The sequence below is a fragment of the Rhinolophus sinicus genome, linkage group LG05 (genome assembly GCF_036562045.2).
Source record: "Rhinolophus sinicus isolate RSC01 linkage group LG05, ASM3656204v1, whole genome shotgun sequence".
In the NCBI taxonomy this organism is placed as follows: domain Eukaryota; kingdom Metazoa; phylum Chordata; class Mammalia; order Chiroptera; family Rhinolophidae; genus Rhinolophus; species Rhinolophus sinicus.
Window position 1 is genome coordinate 76,446,668 of NC_133755.1, and position 15,422 is coordinate 76,462,089.

A 15,422-nucleotide genomic window follows, 5' to 3' on the forward strand; every position below is an offset into this window, starting at 1 on the left:
CTGTTGGTGAAATGTTCAGGTTGCCTAACTTTACACGCAGCCTTTTCAGCACTTCCAAATAGTAAACTTGGTTAACTGTTTGTCCAGTTGGTACAAATTCATAATGAATAATCCCTCTGACAAAAAAGGTTAGCAACATTGCTGCAACAAGTTCACGAACTTAATTGTTAAATCTCGTATATGAGGTGTGATCAAAACATATGGTGAATGCTGCTGCAAGGTGATTTTGACCTTGATGGAACTGTGTGAGCTGAGTTTGAACCCAGGAACACTACGGTGAACTCTGATTATAAGGGCTTATTAGAGTGTTTAAGAAACGATGTGTGTAGAAAATGGCCTGAGAAATGGGCAAATAGTTTCATCTTCCATCATGACAACGCTCCGTGTCACACATCACTTCTGGTACAGCAATTTCTGTCAAATAAAAACACATCGTGTGTCCTTATCCACCTTATTCACTGGATCTGGCACCATGTGACTTCTGGCTCTTCTCCAAAGTCAAAATGATTCAGGACATCGAGGCAGCCATGACAGCACAACTAAAGACACTCATGAAAAACAGCTTCCAGAACTGCTTCAGAAAGTGGCAAAAAAGTATGTTCAAAGCGAGGGGGAGTATTTTGATGGGGATTAATGACATGTGTCTTTTACTGTAATACATTTTTTATTTATTTAAACATTCACCATATTGTTTGATCACACTTTGTATATATGTACTATTACATCTTCTTTATCCAACCATCTATAGATGGACATTTAGGTTGCTTCCATGTCTTGGCTATTGTAAACAATGCTGCAATGAACATAGGAATGCATACGTCTTTTCGAATTAGTATTTTGGATTCTTCAAATAAATACTGAGAAATGGAATTCCTGGGTCATATAGTAGTTCTAATTTTAATTTTCTGAGGAACCTCCACACTACTTTCCATAGTGGCTGCACCAATTTGTCTTTCTGGTGCTGAGTTGTATGAGTTCTTTGTATATTTTGGATATTAACCCCTTATCAGATGTATTGTTGGCAAATATCTTCCCCCATTCAGTAGGCTGCCTTTTCGTTTTGTTGATGGTTTCCTTTGCTGTGCAAAACCTTTTTAGTTTGATATAGTCCTGTTTGTTTCTTTTTCCTTTTATTTCCCTTGCCCAGGGAGACATATATATATAAAACATTACTAAGAACGATGTCAGATAATCTACTGTTTATGTTTTCTTCTAGGGGGTTTATGGTTTTGGGTCTTACATTTAAGTCTTTAATACATTTTGAGTTCATTCTTGCTTATGGTGTAAAAAAGTGGCCCAGTTTCATTTTTTTGCATGCATTTGTCCAGTTTTCCCAACATCATTTATTGAAGAGACAGTTTTTACCCCATTGTATATTCTTGCCTCTGTCACAAATTAAGTGGCATGGGTTTATTTCTGGGATCTCTATTCTGTTTCATTGATCTATGTATGTTTCTATGCCAGTACCATGCTGTTTTGATGACTATAGCCTTGTAGTGTAGTTTGATATCAGGTAGTGTGACACCTCCCCTTTTGTTCTTCTTTCTCAATATTGTTTTGGTTATTTGGGGTGTCGTGTGGGGCATCCGATGGGGTCTCTGCTCCCGCTCCCCACAAGAGAACGCAGGATTTGGTGAGGCCAAAAAGGAACACTCACGGAGCCACAGATAGGGGAGTCATATTACTATATTCTCACTGGTGGCTGGGCCAGAGACACAGGAAGCAGGATCCACACTGTCCGCAACCTGCCATCCTAACTGCAATCCACGCTTGCCAGCCAGCCACCATCTTCTTGCTAGCCCCAATTTTCTGCTAGCATAGCCATGGCAGTTATATTAGTGGCCAATGGCTCACTGGTTACAGCTGACAGCCAACTAGCCACAGCTGATGGCCATCCAATCACAGTTGATGGCCATTTACTACCTGAGCCAGCAGCTTTCTATGTGAGGCCAAGAGCCTAGAAACTGCTTTCTGGGACTCTGTCCCCACACTCCACCCCTACAGACTCTCGCCTCACAATCTACGCGACAAGCATCTTCCGAGAGGGGCCCTATGTGAGGAGCCTGGAGGTGAATGCAATATCCTAGACACAACCAGGCTCTCTGGACACAGCCAGGGCTCTCAGGGCACTGCCACTCTCTCTGGGCACAGCCAGACCTCCTGGACACAGCCAGGGCTCTCAGGGCACTGCCACTCTCTCTGGGCCTCTCAGGGTACCCTGCTGGAACAACAGCGGCTCACAGTCAAGGTGCTTACATATTCTCGATGGCAGCCAGTCAAGACACAAAAGCAAACATCCAACAGTTCCACTACATGGTGGTAAGTTCCAAGCAAACAGTCAAGCTGTCCATTAAATTAGGGATGGAAGGCAATTCCCCATAGTCCATAGTCATTCACCAGGGCTGTCCTGGGGGTGAGGGACGACCTTGACCTCACCCTCATCTCCTAAGGAGGACTCAGCAAGCCTTTCCTCCTGGGACTACAAGTCCTGCATCCGGGCTGCCTCAGCAAGCACTTCCCAGCCCACAGGGCCGCAACGACCTTCGCTTTCTCCGGCCTGTGCTGGTTGGGGAACTGTCCACGTCTTTCCACCCCTCCATGGGGGTCCAGCTCTCCGGCAGCTGCTCCTCCTGGTCTTCCTGAGACTGAGTGTTCATACGCACAGACTGCTCCACCGCCCTTCGGGGAGCTTTGGCCGGCACCGTACCCTGCTCGCTGCGCCATTTGTCGTGCAGGGCGGCCTGCGGGGTCTCTGCTCCCGCTCCCCACATAAGAATGCAGGACATGGTGAGGCCAAAAAGGAACACCCACGGAGCCATAGATGGGGGCGTCATACCACTATATTCTCACTGGCGGCTGGGTTGGAGAAACAAAACAGGAGCCACACAATTCTCAACCCTCATTGCGCCGCTTGCAGGCTCAGTCACTATCTTCTTGCTAGCCCCCATTTTGCTGCTAGAGTAGCCATGGCAGTTATATTAGTGGCCAATGGCTCACTGGTTACAGCTGATGGCCAACTAGCCACAGCTGATGGCCATCCAATCACAGTTGATGGCCATTTACTACCTGAGCCAACACCTTTCTATGTGAGGCCGAGAGCCTGGAAACTGCTTTCTGGGGCTCTGTCCCCACATGGGGTATTTTGTGGTTCCATATAAATGTTAGGATTGTTTGTTCTAGTTCTGTGAAAAATGCCACTGGTATTTTGATAGGGATTGTGTTGAATCTATAAATTAATTTGGGCACTATGGACATTTTAATGATGCTAATTTTTCCTATCCATGAGCCCAGTATATGCTTCCATTTATTTGTATCTTTTTCAGTCTCTTATATAATTTTCTGAGTACAGATTTTTTACCTCCCTGGTTAAATTTCTTTCTTTCTTTTTTTATTGGGGAACAGTGTGTACTTCCGGGACTTTTCCAAGTCAAGTTGTTGTCCTTTCAATCTTAGTTGTGGAGGGTGCAGCTCAGCTCCAGGTCCAGTTGCCGATGATGTTAGTTGTAGGCGGCAAAGCCCACTCTCCCTTGCGGGAGTCAAACCGGCAACCTTGTGGTTGAGAGTCTGCCCTCCAACCAGCTGAGCCATCTGGGAGCTGAGCGGCAGCTCATTGACTTCATTCTAGTTGTGGAGGGTGCAGCTCGCTGGCCCATGTGGGAATCGAACTGGCAGCCCCATTGTCCAGAGCTCGTGCTCTAACCAACTGAGACAGCCGTCCACCCCTAAATTCATTTCTAGGTTTTTTATTTTCTTCAAATCTTTTTTTTTTTCTTTTTCTTTTTTTTTAAGGAGGGCGCAGCTCACAGTGGCCCATGTGGGGATCGAACCAGCAATCTTGGTGTTATCAGCACCATGCTTTAACCAACTGAGCTAACTGGCAACCTCTCTAGTATTTTTTGATGCATTTGTAAATGTGATTGCTTAAAATTTCTCTTTCTGATTGTTATTGGTGTATAAAAATGCAACCAATTTATGAATATTAATGTTGTATCCTGCTACTTTACTGAGTTCATTTATCAGTTCTAATCGTTTTTGGTGGAATCTTTAGTGTTCTCTCTATATTGTATCATGTCAACTGCAAAGTGACAGTTTTGGTTCTTCCTTTCCAATTTGAATGTCTTTTATTTCTTCATCTTGTCTAGGTAACCATCACCCAAGTCAAAAAGCTATGACTAGGGCAGTCCAGTGTTACCCGGAAAGGAGACACACCCACCAGCTGTTTCTTCCCTCTCCAATCCACAAAGTAACACATTCTTCATACTTGTACCTGCTGTTCTGGGCTTTTACCAACACCTCCTCGTACATTCCTTGAAAACATTTGCATTTTCAAAGAAAAAGAAATGAATGACAGTAGAAGGGTACAGTCTGATAAAAGGTAATCTTTTCTGGCTGAGTCTCCAATTCCAAAACCTGCCATTCTCCGACCAACGCCACAGTTGACTATAGACAGTACTTCATCAGCTAAGATGCCACTGTTATGTTCTGTGCCACTAAGAAAAATAAAAAGCTGCCAGGTACACGAAGACACAAAGGAAGACATCAACCACTGTGGGACCCAGTTCAACTCACTGCTGTTTAAATGTGAACAGAGACGCAGCCAAGAATCTATATAAAATGATAATTCTAGTTAGTCTGACATGCTCCAAGCATTGTTTCAGGTGTCGAGACCGGAACACGGTGAGGACAAAAGTGATGATATCAAGCGCCCCCTACAGTCAAATGGGGAGAAACAACATCTAAATTTCACTTCTGCCCTTTCCCTCCCAAGTCCCCAACACCCAACACACAAGCTGAGTGAAGGGATATGTGAAAGCGTCAAAAAGGCGGCGGTACCTGTGCCAGAGCCAGCCGGTGCTGGGAGTGGCCCAGGCGGGAACCCCCGCTGAGTAGTTAACTGTGTGACCACCACGGGCCTGAGGCTCATCACCCCATTTCCTCACCTGTGAAATGGAGCCAGCCTCCTATCACCTGAGTTGCCGCGGCTGGCCCGCACTGTGTAGGTCGCCTTCAGCATGAAGGGCAGAAGAGCTGGGGTCCAAGGGCCAGGAAGGGCGCCGCATGCGCAGCCACAGGCCTTGGAGGACGGCGCCAGTTGGTGGGGACAGGAAGCAGGTGCAGCCTTCCTGGATTAGGGGGTGTGGGGTGGGGGAGTGAAGGGTAGGGGGTTGGCAGGACGGGGCCCAGGCGGGCAGGGGAGAGGCACGGGTCCCTATCTCCAGGGTAGCCAGGGCCTCCCTGCGCCCCAACGTTGTCCTGAGAGGGAACCAGCATCTCGTCTCCGGCTCAAGGGGTGGGAGTGAAAGTGCTAAGGAGGACATGGTCGCCAGCCCGCCCCACGTGGGCCGCAGACGCGCCCCGACGTGCGCAGCCCGGTCCCGTGTGTCCCGACATGCGCAGCCCCACCGCAGTGGCTATGCTCGCCAGGCCACCCGCTCCGGCTGCTCGGCCACAGCTCCCCTTTCCCAAACCATAGGTTTGTGCCCGCGGCTTCACGTGTATTAAGTCATTGAATCCTCACCTGGGGATGAGAATGTCCATTTTACAGAGGAGGGCACTGAGGCCCAGAAGGAAAGAGCCACTTGCCAAGGGCACATGGACTGAAGGGGGTGGCATCAACATTTGAACCCAGAACAGACTGTGGCCACTCAGCCATCTGACAATTTAAGATCTTTGCAAAGTTGAAGCCCTACAGGCATGTATGCTGAGAGCACACTGGTCATAACCACCACCCACGGTGATTCTTTGCTACCCTTTGCTTTGAGAACAGATCTGTCCTGGGCGTGTATCTGAGTGCACGAGCCTGCGTGCGTGATTTGGAGGATGTCGGCCCTTGGATTCACACTCATATTGGTTGAGCCCCGGCCCTCTGCATGGCCGTTTACACACATTATTTCTTCTTAGCCTCCGCCAGCCTTGTCATCAGTTAAAACTCACATACTACTCTTCTGGGGAACTGATTTTTAATTAGGCATTATGAATAAATAATTAATGATCCTCTACGTGGTTCACCAGGCACGAGTGTGGTAGAGGTGAGCTGAGCTGGTCAATGCTACTGCTGGGACTCTGGCCAAGTGAGCCCCTCTTCTGGGTCAGGATGTGATGGGTGAGAAGGCAGCAGCTCTGGTGTGCTAGGAGGCTGTAGCGACATTGCTACTTGATCTTCAATTCCTTTGATCAACTCCTCTAGGAGTTTGGGCCCATCAGTTCATCTGAATTCCAGTTGTCAAAGGGGATATTGCAGAGGTTGAAATGATATTATCCAAACTCCTTACTGTTCTTTGGAGAACTACCATTTTAAATTACTTATGTATGTATATATTTATTTTATTCCCCTCTTCCACCTCCCCCCCACTCCGGTTCAAGCTGTTGTTTCTCAGTCTAGGTGTAGGACACAGCTCCCTGGCCCATGCTGCTATTATGAGACTTACGTTCCCCTCCGGCTGAGGCAGTCGGTTGCCAGTGGTCGGTGGGCCGCTCACGGCAGCTCATGGCAGCTTTTGTCCGCAGCACATAGCAGCCCGCGGCAGCAGCTCACCGCAGCTCACAGCAGCCCAGCTCCAGGGAGAGCCGTTGTCCACAACCTTAGCTATAGAGGGCGCAACTCACTGGCCCATGTGAAAATCGAACCGGGGACCTCGGCATTAGGAGCATAGCGCTCCAACCACCTGAGCCACCGGGCCAGCCCCCCATTTTAAATGTTTTAAACATTCATAGGTAGATCCATTTTAATATGAAGAGACAAAGCTGGCCCCAGGCAAAACTGAAAATAATAACATACACAAGAATAACCAATTTTCAGTATAAAAATTGCTTCCACCAACATTACCTCATTTGATCTTCACAGCAGGCTTGAAGCATTCTTACTACTTTCATTTTTCAGACAAAAAACTGAGGCATAGAAGCTACCTACTTGGCCCAGGGGCATACACTGGGTTATAAGAGCCAGCATTTAAGCCCAGGGCTCCCATTGCTACTGACCTATCTTTCTAATCCTAGATCTATCAGCATTTTGCCCTCACTTTAGGGACCTATTGTCCTTAATTCTTCCAAACACTGTCTGTGTTCAGGCTCTATGTCTTTGAGGCCTCCACATTCCTTCTAGAGGATCCTGGAAGGAGAAAAGGAGGTTTGGCCAATAGGGCTGCTTCAGGTGGGACCCCAACAGAGGGCCCTTGCATGGCCTGGCCATGCCCAGCTGAGGCCCTGCCTGTCTCCCTCCTCTGCCTACTCCTCTTCTTCTTCCTTCTCCTCTTATTCCTAAGATCTCTGTTCCCTCAGCCTTGCTCCATGGGACCACATGCAGCATGTGTCCACTCCTAGTAGTGACTTGATCTCTTAGCCACTTATAAAGCTACGTTTCTGAGGGTGACGTCACCAAGATGGCAACACAGGTCATTCCTGACTTTGCTCCCCAAGCAAGAAGAACAATTAACATTTATTCAAGAACAAGATACCACTGAAAGAGTCCTAGAATACGGGAGTGAGGCTGAAGCCCTCCCTTGCACCTCAGACCAAGACAGACTGTATTACAAGGGAAGAGAAGTAGCGTTGCCCCTCCCTGAGGCCAACACAACACCTCATGAGGTCTCCCCTGAGTCTCTGATTCCTCAAGTGGGAAAACAGGGCCCAGAGGGTCAACCAGCTCCCCCAGCATTGTGGATTGCTTTGTGGGAGCCCCTACTCTGACCTCGCCCCAGGGGGATTGTAGGGGAATCTGATTGTGATGGGGAAGGAGGGGAGGAACTTGCTACAACGGCACATGGGTCTTGGCAGGCTGAGTTAATACCTTTAGTGCTCAAGTAGGAATCCCCACCAGAGACTTTGCTCATCTGCAGAACCAAGTCGGGGGCATACTCTGACCAGGGAACTCAGCAGGTGCAGACCTGCCTGATTCAATCCTCAAATGAGGAGTTTTCCCAGCCCTAGAGCCTGGGTTGCCCAGGCCCAGGCAAGGAGCTGAGTCACAGCCCCACCCGCTATAGAGAGAGCCTTCCCACCCATCTGACCAGAAGAGCTGGTGACAACTCCTGGAAACTCTGTGGTCCAGTGGTGCTCAAGCCAAGAGAAGGGCAAACAGAGCTGATAGTCTGGAGAGCAAAGGGAGTGGCCCTCTTTGGCCAGGGAACTTGGGGTGTGGGTTGGCTTGAGTTAAGATAAAAAACAAAGAACTTCACCTGTTTTAGAGCTGCTTCTCTGTGGGCAGGGACTCTAATTCGTAGCCCTGCTCATCACTGAATACAGCCTTCACCTTATCTGACCAGGGAACCTAACCCGAGCACATGGGAAGCTGCATAGAACATTTAACAACCCTACATATACTTGCACTTGAACAGAGATCACAGCCCATGGCTTCTCCCATCTGCAGAGCAAAACTGAAAGCCTCATGTAACCAGGGAATTCAGTGCACACTCAGGCCTGATTCAGGGCTCCCCTCCAAATGAGCTGTACAGGCCCTGGGCCCTGGCATGCTGCCATTCCAGGACAAGGAAGCTAATTCATAGTCCCATCTACTACTGAATATAGTACCCAGCCCGACCATCTAGTAAGCCTGACCAGGCAACTGTGGAGCCCATCCTATAGCCTCACTTGGGTTGGGAACCAAGCCAGCAGTCCTATCCAACTGTTCTCAGCCTGTAACACACACACCCATCCCTAACCTCAGAGCTTGAATAGTTATCTTGCCCCCAAATAGACCATAATAGCAGGTCCCACCTGCCCAAATACATTACCAGCAGACATACCAGAAACCTAAACTGAACTGACTGGTGAAGAACTGTCTCTAACAAAGAAACCTATAAAGTCTGAAAGAGAAACCCAATTATTCAATGTGCAGATGCCGATGTAAGGAATGAAGCAAGGATCATAAAAACAAAAACAAAACAGGTAAATATAACACGACCAAGGGAAACTAATAAAGCTCCAATAACTGACCCTAAAGAAATAGAGATCTATGAACTATCAGACAAAGAAATCAGAATAATCCTCTTGAGGAAGTTTAGTGAACTACAAGAAAACACAGACAGACAACTAAATTAAATTTAAAAAAAAATGCATGAACAAAATGAGAAGTTTAACAAGGAAATAGCAACCATCAAAAGCAAAAACAGAAATCCTAGTGTTGAAAATAACAATAATTGAACTGAAGAATTCAAAAGAGTTTCAAGTAGACTAGATCATGCAGAAGAAAGAATCAGTGACCTGGATGATAGGACATTGGAAATTACCCAGTCAGAAGAGCAAAAAGAAAACTAAGAATGAAAGAGTGAAAAAAGCCTACAGGAATTATGGGACACAGTGAAAAGAATATTTACATTACGAGAATTCCAGGAAAAGAGAAAGAGACAGAGACAGAAAGTATATTTAAAGCAATAATGGTTGAAAACATCCTGAACGTCAGCAGAGAAATGGACATCCAGATCCATGAAGCCCAAAGAACTCCAAATAGGTTCAATATGAATAGGGCCACACCACGACACACTATAATTAAATTGTCAAAAATCAAAGACAAAGACAGAATTTTAAGAGCAGCAAGTGAAAAGAGAGAAGTTACATACAAGGTAACTCCCATAAGACTCTTGGCAGATTTCTGAACAGTAACTTTTCAAGTCAGGAGGGAATGGGATGACATATTCAAAATATTAAAAGAAAACAACTGCCAACCAAGAAGTCTATACTTGACAAAGCTGTCCAGAAATAAAGGAGGGGTAAAGACTTTCCCAAACAAACAAAAGCTGAGGGAGTGCATTACCACCAAACCTGTCTTATGAGAAGTCCTAAAGGGAGTTCTTTGAGTAGAAGTAAAAGAATGCTAATTAATACCATAAAAACACAAAAAAGGTAGCATATATCTCACTGGTAATGGTAAATTCATAGTCATAGATTCTGTAATATGATAATAGTGGTGCATAACTCACACTCTAGTTTTAAAAAAATTAACATAGGAAAAATAACCATAAATACAATAATTTGTTATTAGTTAAACAATATAATATTAGTTAAATAATTCACATACTGTTACATGTAAATTGTAACAACAATAACCTAACTGTGAGGGGGAATAAAATAAAAGTGTAAAGTATACAAATTCTATTGAAGTTAAATTGTTAATTTAAAACAGGGTGTTAAAATTGAAGATATTTTATGTAAGTCTCATGGTAACCACTGTGGAAAATCTTGTGGCAATTACACAAAAGAATATGATAAAGTCAAAGCATACTGGTACTAAAAGACATAAAAACATTTTTTAAAAAGAGACCTACAAAACAATCAGAAAATAATTACAAAATGGCAAAAGTAAGTTCTTACCTATCAAAAATTACTTTGAGAGGGGTTTGGGAGCTGTGGGCTTGGGTGCAGACATGGCCAAGTCCAAGAACCACACCACACACAACCAGTCATGAAAATGGCACAGAAACAGCATCAAGAAACCCCACTCACAAAGGTACAAATCCCTTAAGGGGGTGGACCCCAAGTTCCCGAGGAACATATGCTTTGCCAAGCACAACAAGAAGGGCCTGAAGAAGATGCAAGCCAACAATGCCAAGGCCATGAGTGCATGGGCTGAGGCCATCAAGCCCCTTGTAAACCCCAAGGAGGTCAAGCCCAAGATCCCAAAGGGCGGCAGCCACAAGCTCAGTCGACTTGCTTACATTGCCCACCCCAAACTTGGGAAACATGCTCGAGCCCACATCGCCAAGGGTCTCAGGCTCTTCCAGCCAAAGTCCAAGGCCAAGGATCAAACCAAGGCCCCAAGCATGCCTGCAGCCGCAGCCGCAGCTCTGCCTCCAGCTCAGTCGCCAGCTCCCAGGCCCTCATGAAGGCTCCAGAGTAGAGGCCTCTGTCCGCCGATGTGAGGATGGAAGGACTGGAGTGACCCCTGACTGCTGTCTGCATGCGGCTGGTGTCCTCCTGTGCTATTTGGACAAATAAAGCTGAGGCAGGATCTGTCAAAAAAAAACTACTTTGAACATAAACGGATTAAATTATCTCATCAAAAACATAGAATGACTCAGTGGATTAAAAAACAACATCCAACAATATGCCACCTACAAAAGACTCACTTTAGCTTTAAAGACACACATACAGTGAGAGTGAAGGGATGGAAAAAGATATTTCAAGCAAGTGATAACCAAAAGAAGCAGGTGTAGCTATGCTTAGACAAAACAGACTTTAAATTAAAAATGGTAAAAAGAGACAAAGAAGGTTATTATATAATGATAAAGGGGTCAATACATCAAGAAGATATAACAATTGTAAACATTTATGCATCCAACATCAGAGCAGCTAAATATATAGAGCAAAAACTAACACAGCTAATAGGGGAAATAAACAGAAAAACAATAATAGTTGGGGACTTTAAAACCCCACTCTCAACAATGGATAGATCAACCAGACAGAGAATCAATAACAAAAACTGTGGTTTTGAACAACAATATAGGTCAAATGGACCTAATAGATTTCATATATAGAACATTCTATCCAACAACAGCAGAATACACGTTTTTCTCAAGTGCACATGGAACATTTTCTAGGATAGACCATATGATAGGCCACAGTCAAGTCTTAGCAAATTCAAGAGGATTGAAATCGTACCAAGTGTCTTCTCTAACAATAATGGCATGAAATTAGAAATCAATAACAAGAGAAAAACTGGAAAATTCATGAACACGTGGAAATTAAACAATCCTCTCCTGAAAAACCAAATAGTTCACAGAAGAAATTAAAGGGGAAATAAAAATGCTTCTTGGGACAAACAAAAATGGAAAATACTATATCTTATGGGATGCAGCAAAAGCAGCTCTAAGAGGGAAGTTCATAGCAATAAATGCCTACATTAAGAAGCAAGAAAGATCCCAAATAAACAACCTAACTCTTCACCTTAAAGAACTAGAAAAAGAAGAACAATATGAGCCCAACATTTGCAGAAGGAAACAATAAAGGTGAGAGCAGAAATAGAGAACAGAAAAATAATAGAAAAGTTAAACTAAGTAAGTTTGTTTGAAAATATAAACAAAATTGACAAACTCTTAGCTAGACTAACCAAGGAAAAAAGAGAAAGGACACAAATCAATAAAATTATGAATGAAAAAGGAGACATTACAACTGATACCAGAGAAATTCAAAGGAACATAAGAAGTTACTATGAACAACTATATGCCAACAAACTGAACAACTTAGAAGAAATTGAAAAAATTCTTTGAAACATACAATTTACTAAGACTGAATCAGGAATAAGTAAAATTGTCTCTATTTACAGACAACATGATTTTATATAGAGAAAATCCTAAATGCTCAACCAAAAAATTGTTAGATCTAATCAGCAAATTGAGTAAAGTTGCAGGATACGAAATTAACATACAAAGTTAGTAGTGTTACTATATACTAACAATGTAATTTCTGAAAAAGAAATAAAGAAATTAATCCCATTTACAATAGCATCAAAAACAATAAAATACTTAGGAATAAATTTAACTACGGAGGTACAAGATCTCTAGGCTGAAAACTACAAGATATTGATAAAAGAAATTGAAGAAGACAAATAAATGGAAACGTATCCTGTGTTCATGGATTGGAAGAATTAATATTGTTAAAATGTCAATACCACTGAAAGCCATCTATAGATTCAATGTAATCCCTATCAAGATTCCAATGGCATTTTTTTACAAAATTGAAAAAAATACTCCTAAAATTTATGTGGAACCACAAAAGACTCTGAATAGCCAAAGAACTATTGAGAAAGAACAAAGCAGGTGGTATCACACTTCCTTATTTCAAGCTATACTGTAAAGCTATAGTCATCAAAACTGTATGGTACTGGCATTTAAAAAAACAAAAACAAAAACCAGACAAATAGACCAGTGGAATAGAATTGAGAGCCCAGAAATAAACCCAAGCATATATGGCCAATTAATATTTGACAAGGGAGCCAAGAATACTCAGTGGAAAAAAGACAGTCTCTTTAATAAAAGGTGCTGTGATAATTGGATATTCATATGTAAAAGAATGAAACGGGACCAATATCTTACACCACTCACAAAAATTAACTCAAAATGGATTAAAAACTTACAAGTGAGCCCTGAAACCATGAAATTCCTAGGAGAAAACATAGAAACAAAGTTCCTTGACATGGCTCTTGCTAATGATTTTAAAAATATGACACCTAAAGCACAAGCAACAAAATAAAAAATAAGTGAGACACATCAAACTGAAAAGCTTCTGCACAGCAAAAGAAACCATCAACAAAGTGAAAAGACAACCTATGAAATGAGAGAAAATATTTGCAAACCATGTATCTGATAAGGGGTTAATATACAAAACATAAAAAGAACTCATACATTTCAATAGCAAAAAATAAAAATAAAAATAAATAACCCAATTAAAAAATGGGAAAAGGACCTGAACAGACCTTTCTCCAAAGAAGATATATGGAAGGCCAACAAGTACATGAAAACATGCTCTACATCACTAGTCATCATGGAAATGCAAAATAAAACCACAGTGATATATCACCTCACACTTGTTATAAATGCTCATCATCAAAAATAGAAGAGATGAGGGGCAGCCGGTTAGCTCAGTTGGTTAGAGTGTGGTGCTAATAACACCGTGGTTGCCGGTTCATTCCCTGCATGGGCCACTGTGAGCTGCGCTCCGCTTAGAAAAAAACAACAATAGAAACGATAACAAATAATGGTGTCAATGTGGAAAAAAGGGAACCCTATGCACTGTTGGTGGGATTGTAAATTGGTGCAGCCGCTATGAAAAACAGTATGGAAGGTCCTCAAAAAGTTAAAAATAGAACTGCCATCTGGTTGAGCAGTCTTACTTCCGGGAGCATATCCAAAGATAATGAAAACACTAACTCGGTAAGATATCTGCACTCCCACGTTTACAGCAGCGTTATCGACAAGGACATGGAGCCAGGACATGGAAACAACCTAAGTGTCCATCGATAGACAAATGGATAAAGAAGATATATATATAATATATACATATAGATAATATATATACATGTATTGTATATACATATACAATAATACATATATATTATAGATGTAGATAGATATATCACATCTTTATATGTAATACTGGTATAGATGTATATATATATTATGGAATATATATATTATGGAATACATATATTATGGAATATATATATGTGTGTGTGTGTGTGTGTGTGTGTGTGTGTGTGTGTGTGTGTGTGAATATTATTCAGCCATGAAAAATGAGGAAATCCTACCATTTGCATCAACATGGATAGACCTTGAAGGCATTATGCTGAGTGGAGTAAGTCAAAGACAAATACTGTATGATCTTATTTATATGTGATGTAAAAACAAAAAACCAAACTCAGAAAAAGAGAACAGAGTTGTGGTTACCAGAGGTGGGAGGTGAGGCAGGAGGAATTGGGAGGAAGGTGATCCAAAGGTACGAACTTCCAGTTCTAAGATAAGTAAGTTCTAGGGATGTGATTGATGTACCACAGGATGCCTATAGCTAATGTTGTACGATACATAGGAGAGTTGTTAAGAAAGTAAATCCTTTCTCAGGATTTACTGAGAGTTCTCACAGAAAAGTTTTTTCCTTTCTTTTTCTTTTCATTGCATCTGTATGAGAAAATGCATGTTAGCTGAACCTATTGTAGTCATCATTTCCCAACTATGTAAAACGAATCATCATGCTGTACACCTTAAACTTGCACTGATGTATGCCAATTGACTTCTCAGTAAAACCAGGGAGAAAAAGCTGTTTCCAAGCGTCCTTTGAATAGTGACCCTAGTGATGGGACTGACTCCGGAGAGGAACTTTAGGCGAGCTGGCCTCGCTCCTTCCTGTCTTCCCGTGAGTGGCCACTTATTCTCCCAAAGGCCAGCCTGGAGAGACACTTTCAATTATTTTATTCATTTATACAATAGCTTGCACTTGATGTGGATATAAAGTGGTATCTCAGTGTGGTTTTGATTTGCATTTCTTTGGTGACTAATGATGTTAACCATATTTTCATGTGCTTATCGGTCATTTGCATATCTTCTTTGGAGAAATGTCCATTCATATCCTTCGCCCACTTGTTAATTGTGTTGTCTTTCTATTGAGTTGAGTTTTCTTTTTTACCAGACCTTTATCAAATGCATGATTTGCAAATAATTTCTCCTTTTCTACATGTCTTTTCACTTTCTTGATACTGTCCTTGAAACACAAGTTTTAAATTTTGATGAAATCCAACTTTTTTTTTTTTTGCTTGTGCTTTAGGTATATCTAAGAAAACATTGCTTAACCCAAGGTACCTAAGATTCATACCAAGGCTTTTAAAAAATAATCTTATTGTTTTAGCTTTGGTTTAGGTCTTTGACCCATTGTGAGTTCATTTTTGTACATGATACAGAAAGGTCCATATTCTTTTACATGAGGATGTGCGGTTTTCCTGA